This window comes from Oryctolagus cuniculus, chromosome 15 (genome assembly GCF_964237555.1).
Source record: "Oryctolagus cuniculus chromosome 15, mOryCun1.1, whole genome shotgun sequence".
NCBI lineage: Eukaryota > Metazoa > Chordata > Mammalia > Lagomorpha > Leporidae > Oryctolagus > Oryctolagus cuniculus.
This window is the reverse complement of record NC_091446.1, coordinates 52,727,119-52,753,138: the sequence shown is the minus strand read 5'-3', so window position 1 is coordinate 52,753,138 and position 26,020 is coordinate 52,727,119. Positions and strand designations below refer to the sequence as shown.

Genomic DNA, 26,020 nt, shown 5'->3' with positions numbered 1-26,020 from the left:
CACCCTGTATAAAATGTGGGAAAGGAGCCACAGGAGCCCATGGAAAGACCCTAATTGACTCATGTGGGCTCAGCTAATGGTCTCAGGGAAGTAAGAAGGGCAGGAAAACCCCATGCCCAAAGTGGTAGAAGTAGGAGAGACTGTGGGGTGTGTTGGAAGCAGAGTATTTTACAGCCTGGATCTAAGAGGGCTTGAGTGCGTGGCAGGAAACATGGGCAAGGGAATAGAGAGAAATGAAGACCATTGTGCAGGATCTGGAAACCACCCTGCTCAAGGAGGGGAGGGACTTCGATGGTGGAGGTGATAGGAAGAGGGAACTGTGCCTAACGCCATGGTCTGGAGCTGTCCCTCAAGCATGGGTGATGGGGACAGCAGCCGGGAGAGCAGTCGGCAGCTTCTCATGGCGATCCAGGCAGGAGCTACTGAGAGTCTGAACCGGGGCGGGGAGAATGCCAGTGGAGAGGGGGTGTAGCATACAGAAATACCGCAGGGAAGACTCAGTAGAACTTGGCAATGGTTGGTAGGTAGGATGGGAGAGAGAGATCGGATTCTAGGGTAACTGCCAAGTTCCTGGCTTGAAGGGAAAGATGAGGAATTAAATTTCCTGGATTCATTTCTTTTCTCACAGCACATTTATTGACCACTTATTATGCTCAAGATCGGCTTTTGCATTGTTTTGTAAGTGGAGGCTCATTGAATCTTCAGTGTAATCCCCCAAGAATGTATTTTTTTCATCTCCATGTTACAGGTGAGGAAACAGATACAAGCCTTTAAGCCGGTTGCCCTGAGTTCCCGCGCTCGGTAGTGGTAGAGCCAAGATTCCAATTTGGGGAGCCTAAGTCTCTAGCTTGTACTCTCTCTATATAGCGTATGGCGTTAATATTTCCATAACGACATGTGAAAGTTGGCTTGTTTCAGCAAATCTTCTCAGATAAGCTATTCCCTAGCCATCTGAAACCTTAAATAGCAGACTTTACATCTCTTACTAACCCAGTGTTGGTGTATGTCCACTTTTCCAGCCCTCTCCAACAGATATTAATGTTTTGCCTTAAGGCTTTCTCTCCCTCTCTCTCTCCCTCCCTCTCCCTCCCTCCTGCTCTTTCTCTCTGCCTCCCTCCCTCTCTGCCTTTCTCCCTCTCTGCTTGCCTCCATCCCTCTCTGTCCCTCCCTCTCTGTGTCCCTCCCTCCCTACCTCTCTCCTCTCTGCTTGCCTCCATCCCTGTCTCCCTCCCTCCCTCTCTGCCTCTCTCTCCCTCTCACCCTCTTCAGTTCTCTCTTAACTCTGGATAATACAAATGAAAACTAGCACCACCAGGACTTCAAATCCTCAAAGACACCCTGGTATAATGATGACACAACAGTGTGTAAGGGGCTTGCTGTGTGTCAGGCAGTGTACAGAGGGATTCCCATGGGTTATTCTTTTTGAAATTTTCTTCTTACAATTTCCCTATGAGTCAAGTATTAGTTTTCATAGATAAAACCAAGGCTTAAGAGAAATAACTTGCCTGAGGTTGTATACCTAGTAAATGGTGAACCTAGACTTAAACTTGGTCAGGGGACTTTGGATCTATTTTTAACCATTGGCTTTATTGTAATGAAATTCTAGCAGTCTCCTTTAGGATTAAAGCAATGGAAGTGTTGGAGGCAGATCTCAGCAGACATGAAATATAGCATTACTTCTTGCTATGGAAGCTTAGTGCTTTGTGGCATTTTAGGAGTTTCCTCAAGGCCTAGTCACCTGGATACCTATGGAACCCATGATTTAAGAAGCCAGGTAGGGTGAGGTTCTGCACTGCAACAGCTGGACTTTAGCAGGATACAATATGAGATAAAGGGAACCTACTCAGTTCCCTGCTCCACTGAGTATGTAGACTCTGGGCCTTTAGGGAGCCTGGTCTGTCTTGTCCGCATACTTGACATTCTGCAGTATATATTTACACGTCCATCTCGCCCAGGAGGCCTCCAACTCCTTGAGACCAGAGATGGTGCCCTAACTATCTCTAATAATCAAAGTGGTGCCTGGTGGGCAGGCAGATGGGTGGGAGTGGGGTAGGTGAGAGGCAGTGCTGTGCAATGACTGAGAGCATAAAGTGAGATGATCTGAGGACAGGGACTGGGGTACTGCACTACGAGCTGTGTGATTTGGGAGAAGTGACTTAGCCTCTGTGTGCCTTACTTTCCTCACCTGCAAAGTCAGTGTAATTAGAGTATGTGCTTCATCATGCCGTCGTAATAAGATTTCCCTGAATTGATACTAGACAAGTGCTTGCCAAGAAACAAGAGCAACATAGGCTTAGTTGTTGCTGTTGCTCTTGAGAATGACCAGAAGAATCAACAGATTATTTTCATCCTGAGCCTTGAGGAATGAGGTCAAAAGTCAACTCCCTCAAGTTCAGCAGGTAAGTTCCTTCAGGGCAAATCTGAATGCCACCCTGTCCTCACTCTTAGCCATTCGGAAAAGGATTGGTAGAAGGCTAATGTCACTCGTAGGAAAGGTTGTAAGCCTTGGTCCTTTCGTGTTCCATGGTATTTAAGAGCAGAGAAACAATTCAATCAATCAAATTGGGTGTCTCTGTTCTCTGTCACTATCATGGTACACCCCCTACACATAAATACATCTGTTCAATACAAAAAATAACGCTTCCTTGATTTTAAGCAATTACAGTTGTGACCAGTTCAAGATCATGTTAGATATAAATTATATATTTATTAATGTTTGAATTTATTGCCTTAACATTTTTATTAGCTTTGTCACTTCCATACTCTGGTTGTTGAAAAACTGTTTCTTTTTACTCTTCAGACCCATAATATTTTCTGTCTTAATTTTCCTTTGGCAAGATGATATATTACTTGTGTGTGTGTGTTTTATTTTACTGACTCTCAGTATAGAAAAATGTTAACTTTTCATATACTTCCTTGGAGAAAAAGCAGAGGGTTTGGAAGTGTTTGTTTTTCTAGGTAGATTATTAGAAAGATATATGTTAATCATATCACATTTTACTCACAGGTATGCATAGAATCTATTGTGTGCTTACCTGTACCTGGCCCTGTGCTAGGGACCGGTAATATAAAGGAAGGAACCTATCAGGCCATATTCCTGTGGTCATTTGCACTCTTCATGTATGACTCTACACAAAAGGGGTGAATGACAAAAGATAAAACACATGTTTTTGGTTGATGCTCTATGTTCTGGGTATTTTTCGCATTCACCTTATATAAATTTCTATCAACACTGTGATGACATAGTGTTATCCACAGGTACAGAGGCATCATCGCTGCTCGAGTTTGTTATGCAACTTGCCTCACATCACAGAAATACTTGGGATTGGAAACGGGGTCTCTGTGGTTCTAAGTCCCTCTACAGAAGAGGTTCCTTAAGGAAAGTTCTTGTGAGTGGACATCCATGGTGCATTCTCACATTTAGAGAAAAGTGATCACTTTTTTTTTTTGAAACAGAGTGCTCATGTCCACTGGTTTGTTCCCTAAATAACTACAATAGCCAGGGGCCAAAGCCAGGATCTGGGAACTGAATCCGGTCTTGAATATGGCTAGCAGGAACCAAATTACTTAAGCCTCATTGCTGCCTCTGAGGGTCTGCATTAGCAGGAAGCTGGAGTCAGGAACTGGATCTATCAAATCTTGGCACTGTGATATGGGATGCAAGTGTCTCAACCGCTAGGCTAAATGCCACTCCTTTCACTTTTGACATGTTAGTAGTTAAATTATGTAATAACTAGAATTTTCATAAATTAGCTTTTAAATGAAATTGCAAAAATCTAAATATTGTGTTAAGCATTTATACTTAAGTCAATGTACTTCTATATTTAAAATAATTTTGAAATGGAAGCCAGTCACTGAAAAAGAAATTCTTGGTTGATGGATAGGTTAAATTTGAAGATGAATGTCTAAGTATAATGTTGTACTATCAGTTACATAATCTAAATTTTACTCTAAAGAAGTGTTTGTATGGAAAGGTAACATTTCAAAATAAGCAATCTGCTGTGGCTTTGCCCAAATTGATATAAATTAAAAGTCAAAGAAATAAGAGCAAAGCAATAGAGATCAAGCCAGAATACTTTACATAAAGGTCATATTTTTTTTCTGTTACTTATCCCATCATTCAACATTAGCCACCATGAACCCAAAGGGGCATCAAGAAATAGGGTAATGCATCATTGTCAAAGGAGCTACTTACAAAATATATAGACTTAAATTTAGTTAGTTCTGGAAAATTATTTCTCAGTCATAGGAGATTTTCTGACTAACAAGGGTCATATCCTTGGTTCTGTTTAACTTAGAGGAATCCCATTAGAATGGGTAGGACACAGACTACTATTCGTATCTGCCAAGTCTGTGGCTTGACTTTGAGCAGAAAAGAAGTCAACCAGTACCATCATCACAGAAGGAGGATGTAGGAACTGCATGGGGAAGTATGAGAAAGAGAACAAAGCATAGGAGGGTTGGAAGTTCAAGATCCTCTAGGTACTGAAAGTCAGAAGCCGAAACATTTGTGCTCTACATGTAAGCACCTTGAAAAACCTTGTATCTGCAATTATATGAGCAATATTATTTTATCTTAATTATAATTTTTAAGAATCCTATACAGTGAAGAAGGTATGAACAAATGGTAAATTTTGTTTATTAGGGGCTTAAAAAATTTTAAGCAATAAGGAAAGGAATGCAGGAAGAAGGATCTAGGTGTAAACTCCATCCTGCTTGAAAGAACAAGTTTGGGGCTTGACATGAGTTCGTTTTGAAGCTGCTACTGATTATCTGTGTGGCCTTGAACTACATTTCTCCGAACCTCAGTTTCCATATTGATCAAATGGGGATATTAATTTTTTAGTAGAGATACTGTAAACACATTTCGCCTGGTTCCTGGCATAAAGGGAGTACTTAGCAAAGGTTCCCAGCTTCCCACTTGAATAGTAGGAGCTCCTGAATGTAATTGAATGACGGCAGCCAAAAGGAGGGGGAAGAGCTGAGAAAGTGAGGCAATCCTTTTGTCAACTTTTACTCCACATAAGCACTCAGGAAATTATTTGCTGTATTGATTTGGTGAATGAAATTGTAGTAATAGGTCACCATCCTCAAACTACCTTGTGAGTGCCAAAGTCCAGCTCTGTACAAACTTTTCCACAGCCTTTAGGGAATTAAATCTGTCATTTTGAGAAATACTCCCAAAGACTCAGATGTCAGCTACATTTTCCATTCATTAACACTATTTTTAATCAGCTTCTTTCAGTGGTTAAATGATCGCCTGGGTAAATACTAGAGAAAGCTTAAGAACCCTATGCACACAGAGAGGACGTGTCCCATGACTCTCTCAACAAATGCATTTTGTTTTGGAGATTCCAGCATAAACGTTAAAATGTTTATAGAGGAAAAATCTACTTGGCCTAAGAGGAAAAAACCCTAAGTGTATAGTTTGTATGGCATGACTAGTGAGAAGAAACAAAATGTTACTGCACGATGTATCTGTAAGATATGATATATATGTGTGTGTGTATATATGTATATATACATATTTCCTTATCTACCAGCTTATCACTCCCTCTGTATGGAATAGCCAGGATAGACGTTTCAGAGTCATTGGGGACTGAGGGTGGTATGAATAATCTCACTTCTTAGGTCTTCTTTCTGAACCCCCAGTGCCCATGGCTGTCCTCCTTGATCAATACATCCCCTTCTTCCTACTTTCTCTGATTGCCACTTGCCAGGGCCTCCATAGTTTTCGCTGGCACACAGCAAATTACCCTGCACTCGACCCAACTGGTCCTCATCTGTAATTGCTGCTTTGATTTCTCTGATTTCAGCCAAACAGAAAGACCGAGCTTAGACCTGGCCAACTCGCTTTCCATGTTTGCGTCATAGACACCATGGTTTTTTTTTTTTATTTTATTTATTTATTTTTTTTATTCAAAGAAGGACAGTGCAGTGAGGCACCCAACAGTAAATGGAGCAGAATTTACCTGTTCCAATGTACTGAGCTACAATTCATGAGGAACTACAGTAGGGTCAGGCACTGTATTGGTTACTTAAAGTGGATGAGTGTATTGAATCCTCTTGACATGGGTATTATTACCCTGTCTTCTGGATTAGGGGACTAATACTCTGCAAGTTTCTGCAACTTGCCTATCAGATTCCCTGCCTTGTGCACTCTCTACTACTTCCCTTTTGGAAACTGCCTCCACGTCACCGCTGGGGGCGCCGTTTTCACAGAACACTGGGCTCCAGGAGATGACTCTTTCCGGAACCATGAAATGTCCTCTTGATAGAATCCAAGTTGGGATTTCTCTTTCCCCCAGAACAATAGTATAGAGGAGGGGTTGGAGACTAATGTATAACTAGGCTTAAATTCAAATCACTTTGATTTCACACATTGACTAGAAATGCATTGTACCTTAATAGACCCATACTCATTAGTGGTAAAATAAAGAAATGTGAAAATAAGAAATCCCCAAAATGTTTGTATTGTTATTTATTTATTGAAAGACAAAGTTACACACACAGGGATATCTTCCACTGGTTCATTTCCCAAATGACCAGGGCTAGTCCAGGCCAAAGCCAGGAGCCAGCAACTCCACCAGGTCTCCTACATGGGTGGCAGGGGCCTAAGGACTTGGGCCATCTGCTGCTGCTTTCACAGGCACATTGGCAGGGAGCTGGATCAGAAGCAGAGCAGCTGGGACTCAAACCAGTACCCATGTGGGATGCTGGTGCTACATGAGGAAGTTCAGCCCACTGCACTACAACATCAGCCTGAAAATGGTTGCATTTTTGTAGATAGGTGGCAAAATCATTTTGTCTCAGCTGGTTTTTTTTTTTTTAATCTAATTCCCATGTGTTTGCCAGTGCGTTTGGTTGCGTGGTTATCATTTTTATGAGAAAACTGCAGAAGAAGCGGACTTTAAATAGCCTAAAACCTCAAAGCAGACTAATTTTCAGAGCTTAGATTAGAAATTAAAATGGAATTTGTAGAAGGGTAAGAAACTAACACCAACATGAAAAAGCAGCCTCAGCTGGTGACAAAGACAGACTGTTGGAATTGAGTCACCATGAGCTTTGCCAGATTTCTATTATCAGGACAGAAAATATCTCCTAGGCCTTTATGAAGTAATCTCTCTCCCCTTAACAATATGAAAATGAATAAAAAGTTAAGGAAATAGAAACACTTAAGGGAAGGAATTTGGCAAAAAAAAATTGATTATTCAAAAATAGGCTTTGCTAGCAAGCCTCAGTTTGAATTGATAGGAAACCTGTGAGCAAGAGTTAGGTTCAGTTTTCAGTAAAAAACAGAAAAACTGGCAGCTACCAAAGGGTATTGTCACTGCTAATAATGAACTCTGAGGTGGCATTATTCTCGTTTGGCTGCTAAGGACAATAAGACTTAGAAATTGATCAGTAACTGTCAGGAAAAAGTGGAGACAGAATTTGAACCCACAGCTCTGAGACTCTTAAACCTTTCCTCTTCCATTTTAGTATTCTGTTTGCAGGTGATTCACTTGTGTAAGAGTCTTAGGTTTGGAGGCATTTCCTCTCAATTTTCATTAATCTGTGTTTGAATCCATTTTATATCATGTTAATGCCTCTCCATCACCAATGTTACTGTTCATTTGTTTTATGTAGTAAACACTAGCTAAAAGGTGCTTTGTAAATGGTGCATGACTTCAGCTTCGAATGTTCCATGGGGCTGTTGAGTGTTGTTGGAAAGCCCAGAGAAGTTTTGCATCAGGTCCTAAACGATGGTGATTGACATTGACGCTCTGTATTCATAATGGTCTAGGGCAGTGCTGTTTGTCCAAACCATAACCTTGAAGAGTGTGTTTTGTTTCCTGTGAGTAAATCCTTGAACGTCCAGTCTCCTGATCCCAGAGACACGTACCTCTGCTGCCTGGCTGGCTGAGGTGCAGCAGACAGGACGTGCTGGAAGTGGCCTGGCTTCTGGTCACCGAGTCCCCGTGCCATCTGCGCTTCCTGCCCTGTTCTCGAAAGTCCGGCTGGCCCTGGGTGTGCACTGGCTCTGTGCCCGCCTTCAGTAACGTGATGCGTAGCTTTGCTTAGCTCTGTCAACACCCAAAACACATTTGCTTGCCTTTAAGTAGCAGGAATACAACCATGTTGATGTTGAAAAACGCTGAACGTAATTAATTTCTTTCCTTTGAAGCATGGCCATTGTTAACGATCCCTGCTTTACTCTGCCTCTTCAGCTGGAGTCGTTCTTTGCTCCCTAAAAATAAATGATTTCATTATGCACATTTATTCCATCTGCATTTATTCCAAATAGAATTAATATATTAATACTGGGAAGCCAGGCACATGAAATTCACACATGCACTTGTCTTCATTAGCATAGAGTTAGTGAACCTAATGACCCTCAATTCCAGGCTGTGGTACATTTCAAAGGGTTTTGAACGTGCATTGGCTTAGCTGAAACTGGATCTCAGAGGGTGATCAGGAATACATTTAAAATTTAAGAGTTTCCCGTGCTGACTGTTCCACGTGGCCAATGCGGGCCTTGGACTTGGTTTTCCACCTTTGTGGCATGTGGCTAAGACAGCGTGGCTTGCTCTGGCTACTGTCCGTGTGCATCCACACCTTGGTCTTGCTCTGAGCTCTCTGTGGAAGAGCCTCGTCTTCCGTGGCCAGTTGTGATTGGACTTTACATAATGTGTTGCAGTGGCTTTTCCGTGGGATAAGATGAACATAAGGGGAGTGCTCGTGTTCGGTTGGCATTCCCGGCTCCGCCCTGCTTTCTCCGAGCTACATGTCAGCTGTAGCGGAACCTAAATTATTAATACACTCTGGGTAGTGCCTGTGCATTGAGCTTAATCCGGCCTGTTTTTTGGAAGTGCTGCTGCTAGTGATTTCTGAAACAATAGGAATATTGATGTTTGGAGGCTGTATGGAATGAGGGCCAAGGGCCTGGGCCTGGGCCTGGGCCATAGACTCAGAAGGCCTGGGTTTGAATCTTGACACTGTTGCTTCTTCTCGTGGAGTCTGAAGTCTGTTGCTTCACCTCCGTGACCCTCTGCCCTCCTCCACAGTAACACCGGCTGCCGAGATGCTGTGAACTCGGAACTAAATTGATGTGCAGTGAGCAGCACAAGGCAGTGATTCAACAAATGGCCATTCCTCCTCCTTCCCCCTCTCTTGGCCCCTTTCCCTGGTGCTCACGACGGAAAGGAGAGTTTGTTTTCTGCTAAGCATATTTAGTGAGACTTGTCAGCCAAAATGTGGGAAACAAATTTGCTGAAGTGAATTAGGAGCTGGGGTGTACATGCAAGTCCATGATGAGGATGCCCAGGTGTTTTGTTGAGAAAGAGGACTCTGTATTCCTAAAAGGACGTTAAAACCAGAGCTAAGTTTCTGTTATGAGAAACATGGCTAAGGATGACCCTGAACATGGGGTGGGGGTCCAAGTCTTAGAGAAGTGTCCTGCTTTTCCCCAAGTCACCAGGACAGCTCCCTTAGCAACATCTACACCCCAACGCAGGTGTTGGGCCTGCCAGTCCTTTTCTTTTCCTGGGTACCCTTGTTGGGTTTAGCTGTGAATTCCCCTTAAAGTCTCCTGCTGGGATCAGCTATTGACCCCAGAGTGAAAGTCACTTGATGGAAACTTCAGTTCTAGTGACACATGAGTGTGTTGGGGCCTGTCTCTGATGTGCAGTTTCCCAGGGACAATTAGGGAGAGATTAGCAAACCAACAACAGACAAGTTTTCTTGCTAAACATCAACTGTCAAATCAAAGAAGGCTTCTATAAGTACTTTCGACGGTATTTCAGGCCTGTTGTGCCACTTCTTCTCCCCTACTTGATTACTTGTAATATGCTGGAACACTGTTTGTGTTCTTTTTCTTTTTTCTCACCATATAAGTCAGAGAAGTCCACTGTGGAAACAACATTAAATACACGGAGGCAAGGATCACGCAGAGAAACATGATTGTTACTGACTGAAATCTATTTTTTGTGGGGGGAGGGAATTTTCTGTGCACATGTATGTTCAATATCTTCTGTACCTTCTCTTGCTTTTCTCTCCCATTTCTCAAGAAATAAATGCAGATAAGAGTGGTACCTCTTATTTTATAACCTCATTTTCCCCACTAGAAATATAATATGAACATAAGAGTATACTATTGAATGCATGTCCATTTGAATAAATATATTTGTGTGAGTTTTTTAAAAATTACCTTTAATTCCATTTTATACAAATGTTTTGAAGTCCCCTCATATTTGATATGAATATTTTATTCTGGCCTCTTTTTCTTTCTTTTTTTTAGAAAGCTTTTATTTACTAAATGTAAGTTTCTAAGTACAACTTTTGGATTATAGCTGTTCTAACCCCAGACTGGATATATAGCATTCTGCTTCATGAATGTACCAAAATATATCCAATTAATCACTTACTTTTCTCTATGTGGTTGATTTCAATTTTCATTAATATGAAAATTATCTCAGGACAATATAACTTCATTTTTTGCCAAAACTGACTCTAGCATTTGTGTTTGTTTTTTAGCATGGCAATTCAGAGCCTCCATCCTCGAGCCAGAGCTGGCCATTACAACCTCGTTTCCCACAGATCCTCTGACCTTAATTCTAGTTGGAAAGGCTCCCCTGGTCACCGTTCCAGGGCACACCCTGCTTTCCCGCCACTGGCCTTTGGTTGCTCTGCCTGCAACCCCCGCTTCTCCCATTCTGTTTTATACAAATCCTCCCCTCCTTTAGGGCTCATTTGCAGCTCCACCCTTTTTTGAGAAGACCAGCTGGTTTATCCAACTGGTAGCAATTGCTTTCATGTTAATTATTATTTCATGATAGTTTGTATCTCAAGAAATTTAAGATAGTCTATGTGGAATTCGTTTTCTGTGAAGATGTCTAGATGAGAAGAGCCGCAAGTCTCGATTTTGACTCTTGGCAAGGCCCCTCAGTTTGCAACTCGAGCCCGTTCCCTTGTTGGTTTAATACTGCGGACACTGACACCATAGCACCAGGTGTCCCTCCCTGCTTCCTCAGCACCCCCACAGCCCCCATGCTCTGACTGCACTAATACACCTGGGGCAGGACCCCAGTGACTAATGGTGTGTCCCCTTCTTAGGCCCCTTGAGTCTGTCCCGGTGGGGGAAGAAATGATAGTGGCTGTGTCCCTCTGCTCAGGGCTCTGCTTTTCCTCCAGTCTGCCTTAGCTCACCTGAGAGTCTTCAGTGGCGGAGACTCTCATCCGGTGAGAGGAGGCTGCACTAGGTGGTGTGACCCCCTGGCCTGCTTTGCTGAGGCTGACAAGCTTTCCAAGGACGTGAGCCTTTCCGTGAGATAACTGGGCTGGCTGTACCCCTCTCCCTAAGGGCATATGTAGTTGCCTCTTATCCATAATAAGTGGACGGATGAAATGGTAGATAGTACCAAACCCCATATCTATTTTTTCTTACACATGCATATTTTTAATACATTTTAATTTATTAATTAGGCACAGTAAGAGATTACTTTTTTTTTTTTTTTACAAAGAACACTTATTTAATGTATACAAACTTCATGCATTTCCTATGTACAAATTTAGGAACATACTGATTCTTCCCACCCTAACTTTCCTCCCACCCTTCTCCCTCACCTATTCCCATTCTTATTTTTTACTAAGATCTATTTTCACTTAGCTTCCTACTCTTAAGACTAACCCTACACTAAGAGTTTAACAAATAGTATGAAAAAACATCTAATAATAAAATAGGACAATTATACTCTAATCAAATTTCTTGCACTTTGAGACTGTTTGGAACAAAAAAGGGATTTCATAAACACAAGCACCATGCTAACAGTTAATCCACCAAGAAAACTAGTAAGTGATTAGCAGGTGGGTAGCATGTACTGTGTGCATACACTGGACAGAGGAATGACGCATGTCCTGGCTCACATGGAGTGGGATACTGTGAGAGCTGCTCATGCTACTCAGAGCAGTGTGCAACTTAGAACTCGGGAATTATTCTGGAATTTTCCACTCAATATTTTTGGGCCATGTTTGACTATGCCTAGGGCATTGAAAACCATCTAAAGCAAATCATGGATGAGGAGAGACTCGTCTATTGTAACTGGTTAAGTGTAGGGGAGGGCAAACAGTAGAACCAGGAAGCAGCACCTGTGAAACCTCTCAGCTGTGCCTCCTTTGGAAGCCCTGCCTTCCACCTGTGACTGTGATACAGCTTGTTTCCCTCCAGGAGTCCACCGTGCGTGTTTAAATTTCCCTGTCACCAGTGGACACTATTTCTTACTGAACTTTCTGCCCTCTCCGGACCACTGACACAGAGGACCCTTCTCTGTACCTTGCCAAACAAACACAGGAAAGAATGTAAAATTCAGCTCCAATCAACAACTCTTGTTTTCCTTATTTAGGGTCTCATCTAGGACCCAACTTCTTGGCTTTACTTTTAGTGAAAGATGATCCAGAAATTTCACATAAAATAGAATTAGCAAGTAGCTTTATTTGGTTGCAGAAATTTGAAATTCATGCATATAGGAGGTCTTCAAAAAGTTCATGAAAATTTCTATTATGAAAACACTGCATGGATTTCAAAATGATTGCCACCAAAATAAACTCACCTTAGTTTTGTTTTCCCATGAACTTTCTGAGTTACCCTCGTAAGTCTCTGGCTCTTCAACTGGCTCTTTTGTCTTACTCTCGCCTGCCCTCCTGTTTGCATTATTCCCAACACTGATTTTCCCAAGTTGCCTCCCTCTTCTGCTCACGCAATTAGCCGAGGTAAATCTGACATCTCACTCCACGAAGAGAGGCCCCAGCCAGGCTGCCACCTTCCACCAGTCAATGGATTATTGGACATACACAGACATAAAGAATATCACTACTTTCCAACTTAATTCAGGTTTTATATCTCATGCCCTAGCCAAAAGGAAGCCTACCCATTATTTTATTGGGAAATTTTTTGATGGGCGCCACTACAAAGCTGTGTAACCAAAATTCCATATAGACACAAGAATCACATTTTACTGAAATTTACATAATTGACACAAGAAACATGATTTCAAATTCTCTTACGATGAATATTTGCTAAAATATGTATCATACCTTCATTTTAATAACAATTATTAAAATTATATTTAATGGACTAATAATTACTTTTATGGATTGCAGATTATAATACATGATTCAGTCATTCATTATAGGAAGTAAATGAATGAATTCATTGCTTTGAAATGGAAAGACAAGCTATGTAGAAGTCTGAATTTGAACCTCCAGGGTTTATGTTGGGGACGAATGCATCCGTGTTGAAGGGCAGAATGGCATGGCAAAAGAATTTCTACAGTTCAGGCATCTTAGAGGTGGAAGGGACCTTAGAGGTCACTGCACAAAGCCTGCCTCTCCTTGACAGTAGCTCTGTGAGTTATTGTCTGTCTCTGCTTTGGAGTCTCCTGCAGCATCCTGCCTCTGAACACCGCCCCCATTTCTGAACAGTTGTGATTGTTAGAACAGGCTCTCTTATTCTGAGACTAAATCTAGCACCCTGTTATGACCACCATATGCCAGCTAGTTATGCATATAGATGAATATGGCCATATGTAGGTGCTGCTGCTTCTCTCCAAGCTAAACACTTCCTGTTTCTTTAGCCAGGAGTCCTCCAAAGACATAGGTTTTTGCCAGACCTCCTCATTCCCCTTTTAGCCATTGCGTAATACATAGAATTGACACAGAATTTCGTGTGTGCATTACCCAGCTCATAATATATTGACATAGCACATCATCAGCTGTTGCCACTATTGGTAGAAGGGGCCAAGGTCATGGTTATTTTGGGGAGAAGACAATTGAGAGCCTGTTCAGTCTGTTTTCTTGGGAACTTGTTTTTCTGTTGGCATGTGAATTTTCTCCTTCCTCTTCAACTTTTAATGTCTGTGTTGGCCTTGAAATACATACATTTGACTGACTTCTGAACATATTGGAACATTTGCAAATAGGAGCTAAGCATAGATTTGTAACAATATGAAAGCTTTGTCCTCTTTAATAATTTATCATCTGTGTTTTCTGTTATGATACTTCCCATTACTTTATTTCTCGTGCTTCAAAATCATTTCCTAGGGGCTGGCGCTTCGGTGAAGTGGGTTCAGCCATGACTGCAGTACTGGTATCCCAAATGGGTGCTGGTTAGAGAGTGGCTCCACTTTGCTTCCTGCTAATGTGCCTTGGAAAGCAGTGGAGAATGGCCCAAGTCTCTGGGCCCCTGTACTCACGTGGGAGACCAGGAAAAACTCCTGGCCCAGCCCTGGTCATTGTGGCCATTTGGGGAGTGAAACAGCAGATGGAAGATATTTTTTTTTTCTCTCTCTCTCTCTGTAAATCTGCTTTCAGATAAATAAATAAATATGTTTTTAAAGATTTATTTTATTTGAAAGGCAGAGTTACAGAGAGGCAGGGAGAGGGAGAGAGGTCTTCCACCTGCTGGTTCACTCCCCAGATGGCCATAATGGCTGGAGCTGCACCAATCTGAAGCATGAGCCAGGAACTTCTTCCAGTTCTCCTACATAGGTGCAGGGGCCCAAGGACTTGGGACACCTTCCACTGCTTTCCTAGGCCATAGCAGAGAGGTGGATTGAAAGTGGAGCAGTCGAGTCTCAAACCAGGGTCCATATGGGATGCTGACACAGCAAGAGGAGGCTTTACCCACTATGCCACAGCACCAGTTCCATAATAAATATTTTTAAAAAATAAATCATTTTCTAAACACGTATTAAGGACCAACCATATGCTCCACATTGTTTGTTTCCTTTTTGACTTCTGCCCTTCCATTTTTGTTTCAGCTTTCTTTTTTACTTTCTTTATCATAAAAATATTCACTGGAATTCATGGAGATATTAGAACAGGAACTAGAACAGATGGAAATGCTAGTATAGATGGAAAACTGGAACAGATGGAAATATTTCAATATCAGTTGGATACCACAGAGTAACATTATGTAATGCGTTACAATTTATGAAAGGTTGATTTTCATGTATTTCAGACTAACCAATTTAATGGGTAAACAATTGGCTTCTTAGGGACCAATGTTGATGGATTAAATCCTTAGAAAGTAGCACATATGTAGACTTATGACCAAAAAAAGCCAATAAGCACTAAAAAAGAACAAAATTCTGCAATATTTGTTGTAGAACAGTGAATAGCAAGCATACATGTTGTTTAGATTCCTTACATTTCAGTTCCACAAACGTGTATATGCTCTGTGGATTCAGAGAGAAATGACACATGCTTCCCGTCCTTTGTGATCTCATAGGCTAGGAAAGGAGACAGACAAGCTGAAAAGAATTAAAATCATTTTACAGGCCAGCGCCACAGCTTACTAGGCTAATCCTCCACCTGCGGTGCCAGCACCCCGGGTTCTAGTCCCGGTTGGGGCGCTGGTTCTGTCCTGGTTGTTCCTCTTCCAGTGCAGCTCTCTGCTGTGGCCCGGGAGGGCAGTGGAGGATGGCCCAGGTGCTTGGGCCCTGCACCCACATAGGAGAACAGGAGGAAGCTCCTGGCTTCGGATCGGCGCAGTGCCGGCCATAGCAATCATTTGAGGGGTGAACCAACGGAAGGAAGACCTTTCTCTCTGTCTCTCTCTCTCTCTCTCTCTGTCTAACTCTGCCTGTCCAAAAAAAAAAAAAAATTTTACAGTTGATACAGAAAATTTAGGCAGTGTCCTAGAGGCATTACATAGGGGCACATCCACTGGGCCGACAATGGAGATGAGCTAGGCAGGCATGCAGGTGTGGAAGCTGGTCCTCCTGGCCCGGAGGTGTGGGCAGATGGCATGGAGGGCACAGGTAGAAAGACTCGGGAGCGTCGGGTGGTGGGACAGCATGCCTTGCTGACCGCCGTGGAGGAGAAGGGAAGGAGCCCAGGAGGATGTGTGGGAGCTCCCGTGAGCTTGTGCAAGGCTGCTTGTATTCATTGGCTTCTGTTAGCCAACACTGCCTCCCTCTTCCTTCAGCTTTCCGCTGTTCCTGTCCACTCCTGAAAATGTTTTTGAAAAGTAAGAAATGTTACCCTTACTGCCAAATTTCTGGAGTTGAAGCACTTTGGGGAGCTGAATTCCAATGAGGTGATGAACTGAAGGCCAGGAGGGTACTGGCTGAGTTCTGTTGACAGGTGTCACAGCCTCTGTGCCCTGCCCAAGCAGCCATTCAGTGTGCCTCATGCTCCTCAGCTTGAGACTGAGACCATCTTCACCCTGAGGACTGTAGTATCCGCTTCCTGCCCTCCCACACACTGGAAGTATTTGTTGTATTCAGGATCAATCCTTTAAAACAGCGTCATGTTTTAATGCATTCTTTCATTTTGAGAGCAGTACATTTATAGTGTATATTTTAAAAAAAACACAAGTAGATAAAGAGAAGAAAATCATCTATAATAAACTAATAAACTGTGCATGGTCAGTTGAACATTATTTCTTTTTCACGTGCTGTCACAATCCTAAAAGCTTGCTTTTCAGAAATTTAGAGAAATGAAACAGGAAATACTTCGGAAAGTAATCTACTTGGAGAACAGTTTGCCTTCACAAATCTGTTAATAATGAGCATGATTACACATGATAAATAAGAATGCTATGGAAATCTGCCAAGCTGATGCTAAACAACTTGCATTAATGTAACCTGTCTGAAATGTGCTATTTTATTGAAAGACGACTTCCTGTTTGAAGCCACATTTGAAGATTCCTGCAAGAATATTAAAATGTACAGTCGACCTGAGCCTGAATAATATTTTGATGCAAAAATGTTTCATTCATAGTAGTCAGTCACAAGAAAGGAATGTCATTAACCTAAAATTCATGAGATGAATTTATTCTAATACTTCTCAGATGTTTACAATCTGTATATTTGTATGTATGTATTTTTAATTTTGTAACATGAGTTGTATACTAGCATTTGCAGTTATATGTTGTAGCAGAGATAAACAGATACTTAACCTTATAAAAACATTTAGTTCCCATAAGAGCCAAAGTAGACAAAAGTGGGAGAAAACATAGGTCATTGTTTTCCTTTAAAGGATTAAGCAGATATCTATTGCTCAATGCAATAGAGATCTATGGTAAATAGGAAGTCCCCTGGCTGCACTGATTGCAAAATGCATGATGGCGCTTGACAATTGAAAAGAAATCATTTCATATTGAAACATTGAAGTCTTGATGCATGCAAGTTATTCCGTTGTTAGCAGAGTTGGGTTCTCATCTTCTTGCAGGAAAGAATACAGGCATGAGACAGAGAGCAGTGGTAAGCAAAGTAGCAAGGTGTATTGGGGTAGGGCATCCGTAAGAACAGATGGGACAGAATCCGAGAGTGCCCAGTTACTCAGACTGGGGGGAAGCAAGGTTACGTGGTTAAATGGAGAGAATACACCTGGCAGGCCAGGCGGGCGGCCCCGCAGAGAGCTGGTGCTGAGCACGCAGCATAGTCTGTATTCAGACTGGGGCTTACAGGGAAAGGGCTCCTGTTCTTCCCTCCTCCTGCTCCTCCTCCAGGACAAAGGGCTGGCCGTGTAAATTTGGAAGAATTCTTCCCCAGGTTTTACTAGAGTGCTATCAGACTGGGCCCACCTGGCACCGGGCAGAGGCGCCTCCCCTAGGGTGCCTGCCCTGGAGGAAGGCTGGGAAGGTTTTGCTGCTCCGTGTTACGAGGCCAGCTAATGCATTTGGTGCTGAGAGAGGATTCTCCTGGGGAGCTTTCCTTGGGTGAGGGCTGAGACCACCTGTAAAGCTATCAGGGTCTGGGCAGGACTTTGTGGTGTAAAATCCTGGGCTGCTTCCCAAGTGAACTTGTGCAGATACATGGTTTGTTTTCCTCTGGCCCCTCTCACACACATAGGCTAACCTAACACAGTTAGCATAAAATGAGGCATAGATTTGTCCTATGGGAAAAGCCCTTCCTAGACACGGTCTGTGCGGTTGACAGCAGCTGGGACAGTCCCTTCCCCCATGAGGGAAACTCCAGGGGCCTGTGTCAGCACCCAGGGAATAGCCCGTGAGTGCCTGGCCCAGAGTTTCAGCTTGAGCTTGGGGTGTAACATACAGCTTTTAATTGCCTTCTCAGCAATATTTCCTTTCATCTCACAGTCAATAAACTGTCACGGTAATGTCCTAGGCAGGTGTGGCAGGAGGAATCCCCCAGCTCTCTTGTAAATGTTCAGCCGAAGGCGTTCATTGTGTTAGCTCATTTGCCTTAAAAATACATTTCCAGAAAAATTCTGAAAGAAACCCCATGCTTGGAATGCACTCTTTAATGATCTCAGGGAGTTTTTAAAAATTAAGGTAGAATTTATTTGCAGTCAAACGCACTGATTGCAAGTATGTTGAGGCTCAGTTTTGACAAACACATAGTCCTTAACCCCTGGCCTGTAGCATGTAGAACTCTTTGTCACCCCCGCAAGTTCCTTTGTTCCTTTTTCCTGTCAGTTTCTCCTCTCCCCTCCAGGCCTTTGTTAACAATTCTCAGCAGCATTGTTGTGTTAATTCACAAATGTCCAGAGTGACGTAGCCAAGAAGGATCCTTAAAAGTATGTTTTCTTTTTGAGAAGTTTTTTCTCCTTACCGAACCATTGAGAAGCACATGCATAGACCAAGAACGGGTATTTCAAGCTGGGCCAGATAGAATTTCAGTGTGTTGTAAAACACATCAGAGTATCCTCGGTGTCTAGTTATTGATGAATGAGTACATCCGTTTCTAGCCTGTCCCTCCAAAAAAAAAATTTCAAGTAATTTTCTTTCTTGTTGTATTTTAATTTGTCTCTATTGTAATTTCCACTTCTGGTAAATATTGCCAGCAATCCTTTGTGACTCTAACATTGGTGTGCATACCCATTGTGTAGGGTGGGATAAATGATCAGTTACTATAAACTTAGTAACAGTGACCAGTGAACGTCATGGAGGAGCTGAATAGTTCAGTATACCCCCCGGAGTTTGGAGAAGCGGTGCTTTTCTTGGTTTCTATCCTGTCAGCCTCTGTGGGGTGATAGGAGGCCAGTTTGAATGCTCCCACACCCATGCCCCATCATGACTAGGAACCATTGCAGGAAATGTGGGGCTTTCTCATTTGGATCTCATGTTCACCAGACAAAGAATACTTCTATTTTGTGTGTGTGTGTGTGTGTGTGTGTGTGAGAGAGAGAGAGAGAGAGAGACACCTTGTTTATTGACCCTGGAGAGTTCTTTCTCATCCTTTTAGCAAATGTGCTGTACTTGATAAATGAATTTCAGAGGCAGAACTGGAAGACAGTGAACAATGCAGAGAGAGATACAGTTCCAGGATAGAAGACTGCTTTGATTTCATTATAGCAGCACATGGAGTATAGAATGAAATTGTGCTGCTGTTGTAATTTATTCTCTTTATTAAAATAGACAAGCATTAGACAAGCCATAAAATTCCCATCTGCATTCACAGCAGGCTCCCACCATCTGAAATACTGATCCGCCCCCCTCTCAAAAACACCCAGGAAGGAAACATTTTAAAATTGGGGATTGGCAGAATCATAATATTTAATTTCTGAAAGCCATGATATCCTCATCTGCTCTTTGGGTTGCAGCGTGCATTTTGAAGGGAAGGCTCGCCTTCTGTACTTAAATGTCACCGAGGACACGGGAGTTGAGTAGGAAAGACCTGCAGTGCAGCAGAGGGAAGTGAATGGACTCCCAGCTTGGTAATTCTGCAGTCCTGCTCCCACCACCTCCCCTGGCTAACCACCTTGAGGAGAAAAACAGTGAGGAGAAAAAGCAGTGTGCTGATAATCATGCCAGAGGCAAAGCACCCATTGTCATTTTAGCACAGTTTTCGCCATTGCCTGAAGGACAAAGGCTTTTAATAGGGAGAAATTGCCATCCAAGGCATGAAGAAAGAGCCTGAGCTAGAGGGAAAAAATTTTTTTTTTCTCTTCCTGACTTAAAAGCCAAACACTTTCTTGCCTTTTAGACATAGAAAGCATAGAATCCTGTGAAAGGGGTGTAAAAGGTAATTGTAAATTTGCATCTTCTTTTTAGCAGACTGTACCCCTAACTTGGGAGAATTTTCTGTTTCAATTTTTCATGCAGGCAGTCTGATGAAAAATTTAAACAAACTCTTTTAGGAGTGAGTCTTCCGTCAGATGTCACGCCAAGCTCCCATTTGGTGGGAACGGTTATGTAAGGCCGTCTGTGCCGTCCTTCTAAATAATAGATACCTACCAAGAGTCCGGGACCTGGCAGGCTGCACTGCCTCTCTCGCCCTGGAGACTTCTATTGATGGCATTTCTGATGGTTAGATGTGATAGAAAATCTTATTACTGCTAATCTGTTTGGCTAGGAGGGGCTATGTCCTCACCTTAGAGGGTTAAAAAAAAAAAAAAAAAAAAAGTACACACAGTGCTAGAATTAGATATATTTAGTTAAAAGTAAAGCTGATGTTAGAGCAGACTGGCCACTGAATGAATGGATAATACTGAGGTGCCTTGAGAGATGTGGGCACTTGTGAAAAATAAAAGCTTTGAGGTCTTGAGAGATGTGTATTGATCTGTTAGGCAACAAGGGCTTCAATATATGTTAGCACTTTTGATTCTTGTGGCCCTGTGGAAGAGGGAATCTTATTTTCATGGCAGTTATACTACCTCCCCAAGGTCACGTAGTAGCTACCAAACCACCCTGAATCCCGGGTAACTTCCTTCTCCCATCCCCCGCCCCTGCCGTACTAAACATGAAAATGCAGGTGTCTACTCTGAAATCTGCCCAAGCAAGCATTTCAGGCCTAGCCTCAGAGTGAAAGTAGGGAAGAAAGCTCTCAGGCTGTGTGTCTCGTCCCAGAGGCTGGAGGAGAAACTCAGTCTTCATCCCCACCCCCCACCCCCGCAGGGTCTATGCGCTGAAGGTAAAGAGAGGGCGCAAGCGAGTGCACAGTTGGTGCACAGTGATTTAATCCTTCGGTCCTTTGCCCTTGGCAGGAGAGTTCCACCGAGTTGAGTACAACCTGAGAAAGATGAAATATGTGTGAAGGTGTTTTGGCAGCATTTGTGTATTACTACATATAATTAATATTCTTATCAGTTATCACTGTCACCATCTCTCCTGCTAACATAATTATGTAGCCTGTCTTCCTGGTTAGGTGTGGCTCTGGAGTCAGATTCCCAGAGTCCCTGTGTGTGTCTTCTCCCATTGCTTACTGACTGTACCACTTATTACCTTCACTGTCTCTCCCATCTGTGCAATGGAGACAGGAATTCCTATCTCCTTGTCCTTGTTGGGAAATTTTCCTGAAATGTCCCGCTTCAAGTGTCTGGGAAATGCTGAATAAATCTCTCATACTTTCCTGTTGTCCCATTAAAAAGCATACTTGAGATCAAATCTTCATTGAGAGTTTCATAGATAAGTTTTTCAATTTTAGCCAATTTTAGGTGTATCTGAAACCTTTGCAACAGACAGAAATGCTCCTAACACGAAGTATATGCTTGTAACCTCGTTCAATTTTATACAGCTCACTCTTCCTTTTTTTTTTTTTTTAATTTTTTTCTTATTTGACAGAGTTATAGACAGTGAGAGAGAAAGACAGTGAAAGGTCTTCCTTCCGTTGGTTCACCCTTCACCCCCCAAATGGCCGCTACGGTTGGTGCTGCTCTGATCTGAAGCCAGGAGCCAGGTGCTTCCTCCTGGTCTCCCATGCATGTGCAGGGGCCTGAGCACTTGGGCCATCCTCCACTGTCCTTCCGGGCCACAGCAGAGAGCTGGACTGGAAGAGGAGCAACCGGGACTAGAATCCGGTGCCCGTATGGGATGCCGGCGCTGGAGGAGGAGGATTAACCAAGTGAGCCATGGCGCCGGCCCCTCAATCTTCCCTTCTAAAAGCAGTTTTCCCTTTATTGATTTTGAGATACATTCAACAACAAATATTTGAAAATTGCTCAATGAAAATGAAGATAGTATCAGATTTTTGATTAACAGAATGTATAATGGAATTTGAAAGTTATTTTTAAAGACTGTAGATCCATAACATCATAAGAATGACTTTTTTTTTTTTTTTAAGGTTTATATATTTGAAGGCAGAGTTACAGAGAGGCAGAGAGAGAGAGAGAGAGGTCTTCCATTCACTGGTTCACTCCCCAGATGGCCACATGGCAGGAGCTGCACCAATCCGAAGCCAGGAGCTTCTCCCAGGTCACCCACATGGGTGCAAGGGCCCAAGGACTTGGGCCATCTTCTACTGCCTTCCCGGGCCATAGCAAAGAGCTGGATCAGAATTGGAGCAGCCGGGACTTCAACCGGCACCCATATGGGATGCCGGCATTGAAGGTGGTGGCTTTATCCATTATGCCATAGTGCCAGCCCCTCCTGTACCATTTTTATTCCCTTTTGATGTCATTTAGACACTTGCATGTATTTTATATGGAATGAAATCTAACTAGAAAAGGCTTTTTTTTAATATTTATTTTTTACTTATTTGAAAGAGTTGCAGAGAGGTAGAGCCAGAGAGAGGGAGAGGTCTTCCATTCTGCTGGTTCACTCCCCAAATGACCTGATGGCCAGAGCTGAGCTGATCTGAAGCCAGGAGCTTCTTCTGGCTCTCCCAAGCAGGTGCAGGGGCCCGAGGGCTTGGGCCATCTTCTACTGCTTTTCCAGGCCTCAGCAGAGAGCTGGATTGGAAGAGGAGCAGCCAGGACTCAAGCCAGTGCCCACATGGGATGCTGGCACTGCAGGCTGGGGCTTTAACCCGCTGTGCCACAGTGCTGGCCCCAAGGCTGTCTTTCATAAACAATATCTTCCTCCTTTAAGAAGTTTTCCACTTTTATTTTCTCTCATTTTCCTTCTTTCCTTCCTCTTTCTCAGCAAATATTTCAGCCTCTATTTTTCAGGCACTATTCACTATGCTGGAAAACAGTGGTAAATGTCAGCACCTTGCCCTCTGGAATTTGCAAGTCTATGTTTTTCATATATTGAAATTTTAGTCATCTTCTATTTCATGTTCAAATATGTGGTGATTTGGGGTATTTATTCAGAGGAGAAGATCCACAAACCAGCACCTGTTAGGAGAGCTGGCCTCCACTTTTTGGAAATACAGACTATGCCTCTTTGTTACACTGCATTTTCCCTTATTTTCTTGAAAACATGTAGTTCCTCCCCGATTTCTATCTGATTTTGTATGTTGTCCACATTAAAAATGATTACATTATTCTCCCATCTTGGGAAGTGGTTTCCTGGTAGGCCATTTGTTACATTATAACTAGAGTCTGAATGTGCATTGTTGATTTTCCTAACAAATTCCATACATTTTTATTATTAACTGTTCTCATGAGATACTTCTTTACATCGATACTAGAAAACTGAACAACCTTGAATAATTTGCCAACAGGGATATATGGTAGTCCAGAATCACTCTAGATTCTGTTGGTTTTTAAAGAAAATGATTTTCTTTCTTCCTTTTTACTCCAGTGGACTTGTAACACTTTGTTAGCTCAAAAAAAAAAAAAAAAAAAAAAGTTTGACCTGATCTTTTCACATAAACTTTAAATGTTTTTATAAGAAAACCAACAAAAAAGGATGCAGAAAGGACATTGTATACATATCATCTCTTTGGCTAGTTGTGCTGCCTTATTCATACCTACACTATTTTTTTTAAAAGATTTATTTTATTATTTGAAAGAGTTACAGGGAGAGAGGTCTTCCATCTGCTGGTTCACTCCCCAGATGGCCACAATGACTGGAGCTGAGCTGATCTGAAGCCAGGAGCCAGGAGCTTCTTCCAGGTCTCCCACGTGAGCACAGGGACCCAAGGACTTGGGCCATCTTCCACTGCCCTCTCAGGCCACAGCAGAGAGCTGGATGGGAAGAGGAGCAGCTGGGACTAGAACCGGTGCCCATATGGGATGCTGGTGCTTCAGGACAAGGCTTTAACTCACTGAGCCACAGCGCCAACCCCCATACCTACATTAAATTTAGTCTTCAGTTCTATGAGTCATGTTAGGGTTTTGTTTTTCTTTCAATTTGTTTTTATTACTTTTAAACTTGATGAATCTTAAGGAAATCATAACAGATTCATCAATGGGTAGTAGTAATGTATGTCTCTAGTAAAAAAAAAAAAAAAACCCTCAGATGCCCTTTTAGACCCTGATGCTCAGGAGAAGTGGCTCCCCATACACTTAGCCATGCCTCCCCGCCACCTGCCAGGGGCCATCTGGGAAGGGCTTGAGATGGGAGGTTCAGCTGAACATTGTGAACCCTGCAGCAACCTTCAGGTTGTGCTCTGTCTTGGCTCCTCTCCCTGCTCTAAGTTTCTTCATTCTGTCCAGGTGCTGTCGGTTGCAGGTGTGGTTAATGGGTTAGGAATGTGTTTAGCTGCAGAGATGAGTGTCTTTGGCTAACAGTGAGATAAACAAAAAGGAGTTACTTTTGCTAGAGGAAAAAAAGTGAAGAACAGGACTAGCCATTTCAGTGCCTGTGCCAGGAGATGGAAACGCCTCCCCAAAAGCCCCATGCCAATGTGTGCTTGCTAACTTTCCAGCCACAACTGCCTCTTACAAGCTCCTGTAGCTGCAAGACACGCTAGAAAAAAAAATCTGGTAGCATCCTACTGGGAAGGTAGCAGAAGAAAGGTGGTTAGGAGTATCCAGAGAACGAGGCTACCTCTGTCCAAGGTAACCTGTCCCATTGACTGCCTCAGAACGAGCTCTGACTTCCTTTGTGGGAAGCCTTTCTGAATTGCCCATTTTCCATGATGCACCCATTTGGTCTTGCAGTCATCATCCACTAGACTGAGCTTGCTCCTCGGGCACAGACCGTATCTCCATGCACAGTACCTGAGGGAGGACGCCCAGTGGAGAAGCTCAATGAGTGAATGAATGAATGTGGGGTGTGTGGATCTGCTTGGTATTGCCTCAGCCAGCTGCTGGAGGGAAAGGGAGAGTGCTGAATGAGGAAATCTCATTTCCACCTGACATTCCATCCTGGTCCCTGGGCATTCCCTGGATGAAATGCGAAACCACAACCCTGACCACTTTTATTCATTAAGGTGCTATGCCAAGTTTTTTGCCAAAGTCTGCTGGCTCATGTGTGATTTTAAAAAAAATTCCAGTTTGGGACAGTAGGCTTTTCTGCCTTCTGAAAATGTTTGTATGCAGTTTTAACTAGTGACAGTTATTGGGCTGCTAAGTGATATAAATATTAGTTCAGCATAACAATCAGCATAGTTCTCTGAAATGAAAAAATATACAAAATAGCTACTCAAAGGAATTACTGTTGGTTGTGCATAGAGAGATGTATAATTTAAAAGTATTTTAAACTTCTTGGAATTTATCCTAAGAAGATAATTTTGAAAGTGTTCAAAGATCTATCTACAAAGTTGTCTTGCTTTTTGTTGTTGTCAGTGGTGATGTTAATAGTGGTGTTTTATATTAAAATTTGAAAAAGCAGCTCTTCACTAGGAGTGGGATTAAATAGATAAAGAAACACTGTGGAAATTTGAAAGTGATCAGCTTTCCTGATAGCATAGAAATGTTCCTGGATGTATCAACCAGGTGACATGTATGGCAGCGGGGGTGGGGTGGGAGGTGAGGGGGGTGTGCTTCTCAGTAGATAAAGCCAGAATTATTCTACTCTAAATGTCTGCCCATGCAAGATGTTAGGCATCCTTCCTTTTGGAAGTGTTTGGGGAGGGAGGGGGTAGCACTGTGGTGTAGTGCATGAAGCCGCTGCTCGCGGAGCTGGCATTCCATATGAGCACTGATGTCCTGGGTGCTCCACTTCCAGTACAGCTCCCTGCTAGTGCTCCTGGGAAAGCAGTGGAAGATGGCCCATGTGCTTGGGCCCCTGCACCCACCTGGGAGACCCAAAAGTATCTCCTGGTTCTTTGCTTTGCATAGGACCAGCTCCAGCCGTTGCGGCATTTGTAGATCGATGCCCTCTCTCTGTCTCTCTCTCTGACCAACAACCATTTTCTCCTTGCTGTATCTTCACGAGAGCAGGAAAACAGAACAGAATGAACTCTCAGCAGATATATCTTGTAAATAATATTTCTCAGAATGTCTTCTCCATGTCCCCATGTGC

At 42.8% G+C, this 26,020-nt stretch overlaps 1 protein-coding gene across 8 annotated transcripts in view; it reads left to right on the top strand.

Moving 5' to 3' along the window:
• ANK3 (ankyrin 3) overlaps positions 1-26,020 on the top strand; it is a 353,783-nt gene that overhangs the window by 4,806 nt on the left and 322,957 nt on the right. The window lies entirely within an intron of this gene.